The sequence below is a fragment of the Macaca thibetana genome, chromosome 8, assembly GCF_024542745.1.
Source record: "Macaca thibetana thibetana isolate TM-01 chromosome 8, ASM2454274v1, whole genome shotgun sequence".
In the NCBI taxonomy this organism is placed as follows: Eukaryota; Metazoa; Chordata; class Mammalia; order Primates; family Cercopithecidae; genus Macaca; species Macaca thibetana.
This window is the reverse complement of record NC_065585.1, coordinates 18271731-18283648: the sequence shown is the minus strand read 5'-3', so window position 1 is coordinate 18283648 and position 11918 is coordinate 18271731. Positions and strand designations below refer to the sequence as shown.

General features: G+C 37.0%; 1 long non-coding RNA gene across 1 annotated transcript in view; it reads left to right on the top strand.

Annotated features, from left to right (window-relative positions):
- Positions 1-7576: 7576 nt before the first annotated feature.
- Positions 7577-11918, top strand: part of LOC126961717 (uncharacterized) — a 68646-nt gene continuing 64304 nt past the window's right edge. Inside the window, exons 1-2 of the long non-coding RNA XR_007728397.1 lie at positions 7577-9561; positions 11351-11428. This is a non-coding gene — a long non-coding RNA (uncharacterized LOC126961717). The remainder of the gene's footprint in view (positions 9562-11350; positions 11429-11918) is intronic.

Genomic DNA, 11918 nt, shown 5'->3' with positions numbered 1-11918 from the left:
TTTTATTGCTCATTGACTTGTATTTTAACAAAATCTGTATTGCTTTATTACAAGGTGAGTCTAGAAGTCCCTGTCAAAGCAAAAATCTATGTAATATAATGTATATGTCTAGCTTTGATAGCCTGGTTTCCACTGATTTGCTGACTGCTTAAACCACTATACTGTTATCAAAGCAGGGCTACTACACACAGTGCATCCCCAGCCCCTGCCCCAAATTTCTACTTTCATAAAAAATGATTTGGGGAATGCCATTTCAGCAGAATAATAACCATTCTTTCTGTGTGTATGGTGCTCTACAGTTTCAAAAGCTCTTTCCCACATAGTTTGTCATTTGATTTTCATAATAAACCTATGAGTCCAGCAGAGCATTATCATTTCTATTTCATATATAAGGCAAATAAACCTGAAAGAATATAGTCAATTCATAGAAGGTCACAAAGTGACAGTGTGGGGATTTGAACTCAAGAATACATGACTCCAGGGTCCTTGCTTTATCCTCTATTCTCAGGCAGAGAGAAGTGATTTCTCAAAAACCAGTCAATTCATTAGAGTGCCTCTTTTTCTAAAAGGTTCTGTATACCAAAAGCATGCTTAGAGGCACAATCCGAGCCATGAAATGCAGTATTTTTTATCCAGAGTGCCTCTGATCTTGTTCTGGTCCTTTACCTTTTTAAAACTGTTATGGGGAAAACCGCAAAAAAGTGTGGATTCTTTCTGGGTTCAAGTTTGTTAGGACAGAAACTCATCATCCAGAGGTCACTGCTGTTGCTGGTCACTGGTGAGGTGGCATAAAGAGGAGAGGGGTTAGACGGGTTTGGGTACTGGAACCACCAGTTTTTAGTTGTAGTATCATAAGAAATCTCTGTAAGCCTCAAAGTGTTTATCTGGTAAATGGGAACAATAACAATATGTGCCTTATATAGATGGCATGAATGTTAAAAACTTATTTTCTATAAACTGCTTAGTAAAGAACATTGTTTCACAACCACTTAAATAAATTATAGTTACGGTTACTATTATGCCAATTTTGTCATTGCTATTTGAATGGTATAATACAGGGAAATAATCCTACCGGAAGTGCCTCAAGCATATTTTGCCTTTGGGGGTCTTACAAATCTTTAGTTCTTCAGGCATAAAAAAGATGAGTAAAGAGAAGGATGCATATTAAGTGTTTGCTTTCATGCCCTCTATGCCCCATCTGTCCTTGTGCAAAAACCGATCATAACAGTTACCACATTCCTTTCAATAAATTCAGTTTATTTCAACACATGTTATCTGAGGGCCAACTGTGTGTCAGTCACTGAGGGGAGAGATGGAGAGGAAATGGGTTTCAGTGTCAAGAAGTTAATGGTTGAAGGGGGGTGATGAAAAACAGATGTCTTAAAACTGTGCTTCATGTACAATGATGTCTGTATGCCCCAAATAATGTGAAAATTATTTAGGATCACTATGACAAACTGGAGGCTTAGAAGACAGTGAGGGGATTCTTTAAAGCCCTTTGATATTAACAGAGTATAAACAAAAAGTCAACAAGAGGTGAAAGATAACTCTGAAGCGGATTTCTGGAGGTAGGTTGCCTTAGTCAGTTCCTGCTGCTATAACAAAATTCCTGAGACTGGGTGATTTATTAGAACAGAAGCATATTCCTTACAGTTCTAGAGGTTGGACACTCAAAGTACCAGCAGAACTGACGTCTGGTGAGGGCTGCTCCCTGCTTCCAAGATAGTGCCATGTTACTGTATCCTCACATGGCAGAAGGGCACAAAGGCCTAGGTAGTTTCCTCTAGCCCTTTTATAAGGACACTCATCCTATCCACAAGAGCTTTGCCCTCATGAATTTATCACCACCTAAAGGCTCCACCTCTTAATACTATCACATTGGAGTTTAAGTTTTAACATGAATTTTGAAGGACAAATGCATTTAAACCATAGCACAGGTCATGGGCTGCTATTGATAAGATGTGGGCTTTATCTTATAGGTTAGAGGTCATACAGGCACAGAACATGGGCCACATACAGCTCATACAGATTTTGATTGATCTCCAAAATATTTTAGAAAATGCATTCACATAAATATGAAAGCCTATTTCGCTTAAAAATCTCAATGACCATCATCTGGAGAAATCACTCAACCCACATTTCAACACAATATCAATTAACTGGAACTAAAGTACAGCTACCTGCAAAATACCGGGCACGCTAAGATTTGCCACAGTTTCTATCAGTTCTTTTAATTACACTTGGCCTACTGCACTCATTTTTACTATGTATTTGATACCCACAGGTATATGAGGCTGCCTAGTACTTCCTCCATTGTCCAGTGCTTAACACACATATAAAGCTACACCTATCAGAAAATTTATGTTGATCTCTTTACTGCAATGAATACTGGTTTACAAAGAGCCAACAAACTGTTCCACTCCCCAAACACCAACATTCTCATCAAATCATCTCTATCTGAATTCAGCAGATTGGAATAAGGCTGATAGGCAGGTTGCAGCAAATTAATAGCAGTAACGTTGGTACTACTTCTTACTGCTGCTGCTAACATTTATTTAAGTCGATGCTATGCTAATGAATTTACATTGATTATCTCAATTAATTGTCCTACAAAAGCAGTTATATTATTATCCCCATTTTACTGATAAGAAATATGGGGCTTTGAAGTTAATAAAATTGTCGGCAAGGTGCAGGGGCTCATGCCTGTAATCTAGCACTTTGGGAGGCCAAGGCAGGCAGATAAACTGAGGTCAGGAACTCGAGTCCAGCCTGGTCAACATGGTGAAACCCTGTCTTTTTGAAAAAATATTTAAACAATTAGCTGGGCTTGGTGGCATGTGCCTGTAATCCCAGCTACTCAGGAGGCTGAGGAAGGAGGATCTCTTGAACCTGGGCGGTGGAGGTTGCAGTGAGCCGAGATGGCACCGCTGCAGTCCAGCCTGGGCGACAGAGCAAGATTCTGTCTCAAAACAACAACAACAACAACAAAAATTGTCAAGTTTGGAGTATCTTAAACATACACACAAACACTCTGTAGTGCTGCATACTAGAGGGAAAATCCTCTAGGTGGTATTATGAGTAGGAGGGGAAAGGCAGAAACAGGAAGAACTGTGATAGAGTACATATACTGGGGCTTACGATGTTTGCTGTTTTATACCTTCAAAGAAAATATAATTTTATCCAATTCAAACGTATTCAGTGACAGCTGCTTGATAATTGGTCTAAGAGTTGTATAAATAAACCTGCCACTCAGCTATAGACCTGTCTATAGCTGACCACTGTAGCTGACAGAGAGCAATTAATAGTGATCTATAAACTCTGTCAATGAGTCTGAAAGAACTTCTAAAACAACAACAACAACAACAAAACCAGAAAGACCAATTTGAATAAATTGGGGGACAAATTTTTAGATAAAAGGAAGGGAACATTGTCCTGAAAACTCAGAAGAATAAAAACCTTATGGATATTTGAGAAAACAGCCTGGTATTTTCAGCAGGATGTGAGAAAACCTTGCCTCTCTGAAACAAAGGCAGAGTCCCTTAAGGAAGAACTGGCTAGGAGAAAAGATACTAGGATGAGATGAAAATATGCAGATTAGTGAAGTAAAAGATGGCTAAGAAACTGAAAACACTGCAATAGCACAATTAAAATAATTGCCCAAAATAGAAAAAATAGGAGGAAAAGTCAGAAATTCTGCTTCCTGAATGGCAGACTATGAAATTCAGACTAACCTTGTGTTGAAAAAAATCTTTCAAAGAATGGGCAAAATGTTTAAAACCAAAAGTATTTGCACATTTATTTGAATGAATTTTAGGGCCAGTAAGGAGATAAAGAATTAAAAGGCCAACATTAAAGAATATAACAAAATCTTGAGAGATAGGTTTGGCCTTTAGAGCCATTTTTCTTTCTGAAATCCTCCCAGTTTGTCAAAAGGTAGATTAGGGGTAGGGAAGCCGAGATGAGATTTCAACAGCCTCATGGTTTGTACAGGAAACAAAAAAAAAATATGACTTCAATACTTGTTAATGATGTGTAGTACTCCATTCAGGTCTCAGAATATGACTATAAGGGCTACATCCTACGAATAAAGGTCAATAGATCAACCTGCATAGGAATTGAAGCTGAGTTTTGAGTTTTTAAATAACTGATACTAGATTACATTGTTTCTGAGTTGATCCTCCAGGTTTCCATCTTCTTTAGAAGAAAGTAAATCACCTAAGGCTTAATTTTTGAATATACTTTTACTTAGACCATTCAGTGCTCAATAGAAAAGAAACAGGATTTTATGAAGTAAAATAACATGATACAAAATCAAGAGAAACAATGAACAACAAAAATGGATGCAGAGGTGATAAATATAATAAAGCTGTCAGACACAGTTAAAACAAATAAACAACTCTGTTAAATATGTTTAAGAACATAAATATAGGATTGATAATTTTGACAGGGATTTGAAAACTATAAAAAGAAACCAAATTAAAATTGTAGACATGAAAAATACATAGTAACTATAAATAACTTAACTTATTATGTGTTAAAGAGTTAAAGAGCAGATTAGACTAAGCCAAAAGTAGAATTAGTTAACTAGTGGATAAACCCCCAAGTTTTATTATATTTTATTATATCCAAAATAAAGCATGTAAAGACAAAAGAATGAAAAATCCAGAAAAATGTGTAGCATACATAGAGAATCTAGCAAAAAAGCCTTATGCACATGTAATTGGAGACCCAGAAGGAAAGGAGAAGAAGGGGAAGGGCCAAAAAACAAGAAGAATTGTCTTGAAATGACAAAATAAATTAAAGTACAGATTCAGGAAATGTCTAAATCTCATGCAAGATTAATATAAAGCAAACCACACCTAGGACCATGATAACATGACTGCTGAAAACTAAGGGCAAAAATTAAAATATTAAAAACAAAGTGAAGTGAGGGAAGACATAATTAGCTTCAGATAACCAGCAATAAAACAGCCTATTTATCAGTAGAAACAAATAAAGCAGAATATGAAGGAATAATATCTTCAAAGTACTGAAAGAAAAGGATAGCCAATCTGAAATACCATACGTAGTACTGGGGTTGGTGACTCACACCTGTAATCCTAGCACTTTGGGAGGCCAAGGAGGGCAGATCACCTTAAGTCAGCGGTTCAAGACCAGCCTGGCCAACATAGTGAAACCCCGTCTCTACTAAAAATACAAAAATTATATGGGCATGGTGGTGTATGCCTGTAATCCCAGCTACTCAGGAGACTGAGGCAGGAGAATTGCTTGAACCCAGGAGGCGGAGGTTGTAGTGAGATGAGCTGAGATTGCACCACTGCACTCCAGCCTGGGTAAGAGTGAGACTCCATCTCAAAAAAAAAAAAAAAGAAAAAAATATACTTAGGAAAAAAGTCCCTCCAAGAATTAAGGTAAATTTAAGATCTTTTCAAAGAAGCAAAAATGAAGGAAATATATCACCAGCAGAATTTGCACCAATACAAACACTAAGAACAGTTCCTCAGTGCAGAAAGAAGATATGTTATATGGCAGTTCTGAAATGCAAGAATGAATAATAACATCAAAAAGAATAAATGTACAGGTAAATGTAATTGTAACATATAACCATAATCTATAAAACACTCTATCAAATAATGAGAACACAGAGCTTTAGGAATATGGACAAAATTTTTTTAACTAGTCCCATGTGAAAGAAAACTTCTGCAGCCAATAAACACGTAAAAGTGTTAATCCTCATCAATAATCAAGTAATGGAAATTGAAACCAAAATGACATGTCACTAAACACTCATTAGAATATTAAAATTAAAAGGGTGACAGTAGCCAATTGTTGGTGAGATTGTGGAACAACAGGATGTCTCATACACAGATTTGGAAGTTAAAGCATAGAATGATTTTGGAAAACAGTATTGACAGAGCAGAAGCACTGTCATCTTGGACAAACACTGCCACTTTACATTCCAGCTCCCTTTCCAGTTTCATGCATTTTAAGAAAATCCTTTCTCTTCTAACTACAAGCAGCCAGAAAGAGCAGACATTAAAACTCAGATAAAACAGCTCGGGCACAGAGGGAGTTTGGGAGAAAGTCTACTGGGTAACTGCCAAACTTCACCCTCATACAATGCACCCCAGTAAAACAGTGGACCTTAGTAAGCACATTCCTTTTTCTTTAGGTGAGCTAAGATAGGGAAGCTAAAAGCAGATTCAGGTGTACTCCTGCAACTGCAGAAAAATGTATGGGAACAAACACACAACTCTCCCTGCTAGATAAGCACAACAAAAAGACACAGAAGCAATCCAAGCCTCTGATAAACTCTCCCACCCTGAATCCTTAAAAACTCTTAAGTGTATAAGAGAGTGGGCCTCTGATCTAATTCAGCCAGAAGCTCCTCTCAAGTTTGCTTTCTCTAAAATAAAACTGTCTTGACTAGCGAGCCACCCTTCATGTTTCTTTCCTCTTTCTTTAGTTTTTACGAGTATAACATTATCAAAACTGAAGAGTGTCATGCTTTATGACCCCAGCAATTCCATTTCTTTACAAACACCTAATAGATATGTGAGCAAATGCACAACAGAAGACATATTCAAGAAGGTTCTTAGAAGCAATATTTGTAATACCCTAAACTGAAACAACCCAAATGCCCATCAACAATGAAATGATGTGGGTGCAATGGCTCATGCCTGTAATCCCAGAGCTTTGGGAGGCTGAGGTAGGAGGATGGCTTGAGGCCAGAAGTTTGAGACCAGCCTGTGCAACATAGAGAGACCCTATCTAAGAAAATGAAAGGAAAGAAGAGGAGAGGGGAGAGGAGGGGAGGGGAGAGGAGGGGAGGGGGAGAGGAAGAGGAAGGCAGCCGGAGGGGAAGGCATGAGTAGGGGGACGGGAAGGGGAGGGAAGGGGGTGGGAGGGAAGGGAAGGGGGTGGGAGGGGAGGGGAGGGGGGAGAGGATGGAAGGGGATGGGAGGAGATGGGAGGGGACGGGAGGGGAAGGGAAGAAGCCAGGTGTGGTGGTGCTCACCTGTAGTCCTAGCTACTAAGAAGGCTGAGGCCGGAGGATGACTTGAGCCCAGGAGTTGGAGGTTACAGTGAGCTATGATTGCACCACTACATTCCAGCCTAGGTGACAGAGCGAGACCTGAGACCCTGTCTCTAAAAACAAACAAACAAAGATATGACAACAAACCATGACCTAGTTGCACAACAGAACAGTATAGATCAGGGATCAAGAGATTACAGCCTGTGGGTCAAATGTGGCCTACTATTTTTGTATACACATTTTGTTGAAATAGAGCCATGCTTATTCTTTTACATATTGCCTATGGCTAATGGCCCTCAGGTCTGCAAAATCCAAAAATTTTTAGTGTCTTCTTTACAGGAAAAGTTTTCTGAACTTTTTGGAAAACTTTCCCTGCCACAGATCAGTGAAAATAAACAAACTATGGCTACATTTGTTAACAAGTATGAATGTCACAAATAAATGCTTGAGCAAAAGAAGCCAGACCAAAAAAATTACATAAATATTATGCTTTAAACGGTATTTCTGGTCTCCTTTCCCTACTTCTCCCAGAGTTTTTACCATGTTAAAATGTAACCCTGTTCTTCCAGTTTCCCACTACAGACATGTATGTTTCCACATCCAATTCATCAGAAATCTCATTGTGAACAACAGTAAATATCCAGCCCCATGGCTCTACCATTCTGGTTGAAGTCATCATCATCTCTCATGAGGATGATGGAATAGCCTTCTCACTGATGTGTCTCTTTTTGCCCTTGGCCCTATGCACAGAAGGCAGAGTAATTCTATAAAAAATCAAATTCACTCATGTTATTCATCTACTCAAAACTCTTCACTGCCTTTCATTCTTATTCAGCACAAAAGCCAAAAGTTTCACTCTTACTAATGTGGCCTTTCCTTATCTGGCTTTTGATTCCTTGCTGGCCTCATTTCCTACTGCTCTCTCTCGCTCACTCTGGCCAGGGTCTTCCTGGAACACACAAGTATTCTCCTGTCTCAGGACCATTGCACTTGCTGCTTATTCTGTCTGGGATACTCTTTGACGTATCCGTTTGCCTCACTCTCTCAGCTACCTGAGGTTTTTACTCAAATATTTCCTTCTTAGTAAGATCTTCTTTTTTCACCCTATATAAAAGTTCAGTTTCCCTCTTCTGACCCTCACTTTCACTCTATTTATCTACAAAGTATTTGGCACTTTCTAAAATATTATCCATAGCTCTATTTTCTTTTGTAAGCTCCACAAAGACAGATATTTTTGTTTGTTTGTTTCTCTTGTTCTCTGTTGTATCCCCAACACTTAGAACAATCAATGGCATAGAGTAACACTCAATAAATATTCATTAAATACATAGAGAATTAACTGAGAAGGTATTCTGGAATGCTAAAGAAAAAACAAGTGAGAAAACCACAACAGAAATAAATATGAAGGACAAGGAGGGGAAGTCTGCTCTAAAGGTGCAAAAGTTCACAAAGGAAAAAAAAAAAAAAACTGAAGCAACTGCAACATGGGCAAAGGAGACATAATTTTAAAAGATCCTCATAGGAAATTAGATTAGAAAGTAATGACAGAAGTGCTCTTGCTTCTTTGATGAAATCAGTGAAAAAAGACGTATTCCAGCAGTATTGATGTACCAGGATAAAGGAAATTTTGACAAGCACTCTCAGTTAAGGAAAAAAGGAGAGAAACAAACAAAACAGGCTACTAACAAAAAGCACAAATAAGTCTGACGCAGACTTCTTCACTATCAAAAGCCAGAATGAAGAGGAGTGACAGCTCATGAGTTTGAAGAGAAGAAGGTTGTGACCCAAAAATCTTTACACATATCCCAGTTATTTTTCATGCATGTGACAATAGAAATATATTCACAGCTCTCCAACAGCTTAGAGACGTGCTGCCCATGGATCCTTGTTGGAAAAAATAATTATATGAAGAGATGACTATAAAGTAAATTCGAATTTTAAAATATGAAGACTCGACACATAACAACATAAACCTACCAATATCTTTTGTCTTTATCATCAAGGTAACAATGCCGAAGAATGAATACAGTCAAGCAGAAAGAGCAAAAGATAGAACATCTGGGTGCGAATCCCAGCTCATTCACTAATTAATGTTGTGACTTTGGACCAACCACTCAAGCTCTCTGAGTCTTAATTTTTTAATTTATTAAGTTAAGAAAGCAATCCTTAACTCTCACAAGTTGAACAGATAAAATTAGATAATGCATATAAGAGGGATTTGTAAATTACAGTAAAAATGTCAGTACTTACTATTATTCCCTAATGGCTTATGCATTTTTCAATTAAATCCTCACAGTGGCTTCCACTTTTCAAGAGATGGGCATGTCTATGAACAGGAGAATTGTCGTGGAGCAGTGAAGATAACTCAGTGTATGCAGAAAACATACATCTTTTTATTGTAGGTCTCAATGACCACATTCCAGATCTCTCTGCAACACAATGACTAGCATCACTTATTTCTACAGAGTGCTTAAGAATTGGATCTTACCCTTAAGCCTTTGTGAACTCCTGCATTAACCAGTCAGGTTCGTCTTTACTGGAATCTATACCTCCTACCTGGAGCATGCTTATTTATTGTTTAGGTTATATGTGCTCGCTCTCATCCTGGCTAGGGCTGCCTTGATCTTGTGTTCTAGTCTTTCCACCCTTTGCTCAAATCCCTTCTCTGCACAATGTCTTTCCTCTTATCTCCAGACATCCATCATTTTTGGTCAGCCCTTTTAAAACCTTTAGTGTGAACCAGACAAGCACACTATTTGCAGCTTAATCATATTCTTTATTATCTTGCATTACCAATTTAGGATTGTGTTGGTTATATTTTCCACAAACATTTATACCGGAATTGCAAGTAAATTATCACTGATGTCCATAAAAATATGTACACTGATCAGAACAATGTTCATGATATAACATTAAGAAGAAAAAGGAAGTAAAATTATTTGTACCATATGATCTACACAAAGTAAAGATGCTGGCAAAAAGATTAGAAAGAACTGTACTTCAGGTCGAGAGCAGTTATGTCATGGATGTAGGATTAGGACTTTATTTCAGAAAATTAGTTTTATGGTGCTGTAGTTCTTGAGATATTCCAAGTGATCAAATGTTTAAGAAATTCTACAAGTGAAATCCTCCTCTTAAAAATTCATATCACAAGTAAAATTATTAAGTAATGTAGCATCATTTAGCTAAGATAATTATTTAAATGTATCCTCAAATACAATGATCTGGAACACATTTTGGAAACTAAACATTCCAAAATTTCCCTAAAGGAGATAAACTGTTTGAATAAATATTTTCGTTTGAAGTTTTTTATATTACCAAAGTAACATATCCTCTTCTAAACCAATAGAACAATGCAAAGTTGTATTTAGAAAGAACTCATCTCTTCCCATTCCTTTTTTATTTCCATTCCTAAGGTAAGAAATATTAGCAAGTTGATGTGCATTAATTCATTTCTTTCCCCACAACAAAACAAGTATATATGTACTAATGCACAAATGCTTAGAACTTGAGTTATTTATTTTACAAATAAATTATGTACAAAAGCAAGATCATATTTACACGTTTTGCAATTTTTTATTCTCATCTAACAAAATTAAATAACTATCTCTCAAAGTCTAACTCATCCTTTCGATTAGCTGGATACTTTTGCAGAGTAATATGCCACCATTGATTTATTTACTTTTCTATTGATGGGTATTTCATTTGCTTCCATTTTGTTTTTAACACAATTAATGATGCATCTTGCACAAACACATTTACTTAGAAGCAATTTTATTTTTATGGGATCAATTCCAGTACATAAAATTCCTGAGTTCAAGCACGTATATTTATTTTGACTTGAGTAGATAGCATCACTAAAATCATTACTTTTTATTTTAGTATATATCATCATGAAAATCATTACTTTTCAATATTGTGGCAACCACATACTCTCTTGGTAAATGTGCCCATTTCTCTACATCTTTACTAGCACTTGATGCTATTATCATTTTTATTTTAGTAGTGTAATAAGTAAAAATTAAATTCTTGTGTTTTCTTAATAATATTGCCACATACATACATCCATAAATTAATAATTCTTTGTTTTCCTTGGTTTTGAACTTGGAAAAACTGTATCCCATTATAGGTGTTCTTTTACAACTTGATTTTTTTCATATTGTTTTTAAAATCCATGTTGAAAATCATAGCTATGATTCTCGTTTTCACAGCTAAACAGTATTTCACCGTGTGGATATATTTAATTAATTTATCCATCTTCTTTCAATGGACATTTATGCTGCTTCTATTTTTCTTTCTCTTTATTTCTACTAGCATCAAGACTACCATAAAGATTCCTCCGAATATCAATTGATATACATGCTCCATGTCTCTACAACTCCATAATTAGGGGTAAGGTTACTGGTTTATAGGATATACACAATTTTCACTTCATAATTTTATTTAGCAAATTCTTTTCTACTGAATGTTTTCATCCGTTTATATATTAGAGGCTTTTTAAAAAAATTTGTTTTGTTTTTTTGAGGTGGAGTCTCACTCTGTCACCCAGGTTAGGGCCCAGTGGCACAATCTCAGCTCACTGCAACCTCCGTGTCCTGGGTTCAAGCGGTTCTTCTGCCTCAGTCTCTCGAGTAGCTGGGACTACAGGCACCTGCCACCACGCCCAGCTAATTTTTTGTATTTTTTAGTAGAGACAGGGTTTCAACATATTGGCCAGACTGGTCTCGAACTCCTGACCTTGTGATCCACCTGCCTCAGCCTCCCAAAGTGCTGGGATTACAGGCGTGAGCCACCGCACCCGGCCTGTATTAGAGTTTTTTTATACAAGTGTTTATTTCCCCAAATTCTTTCCTATACTTGGTGCCCTCAGGTTCTAAACATT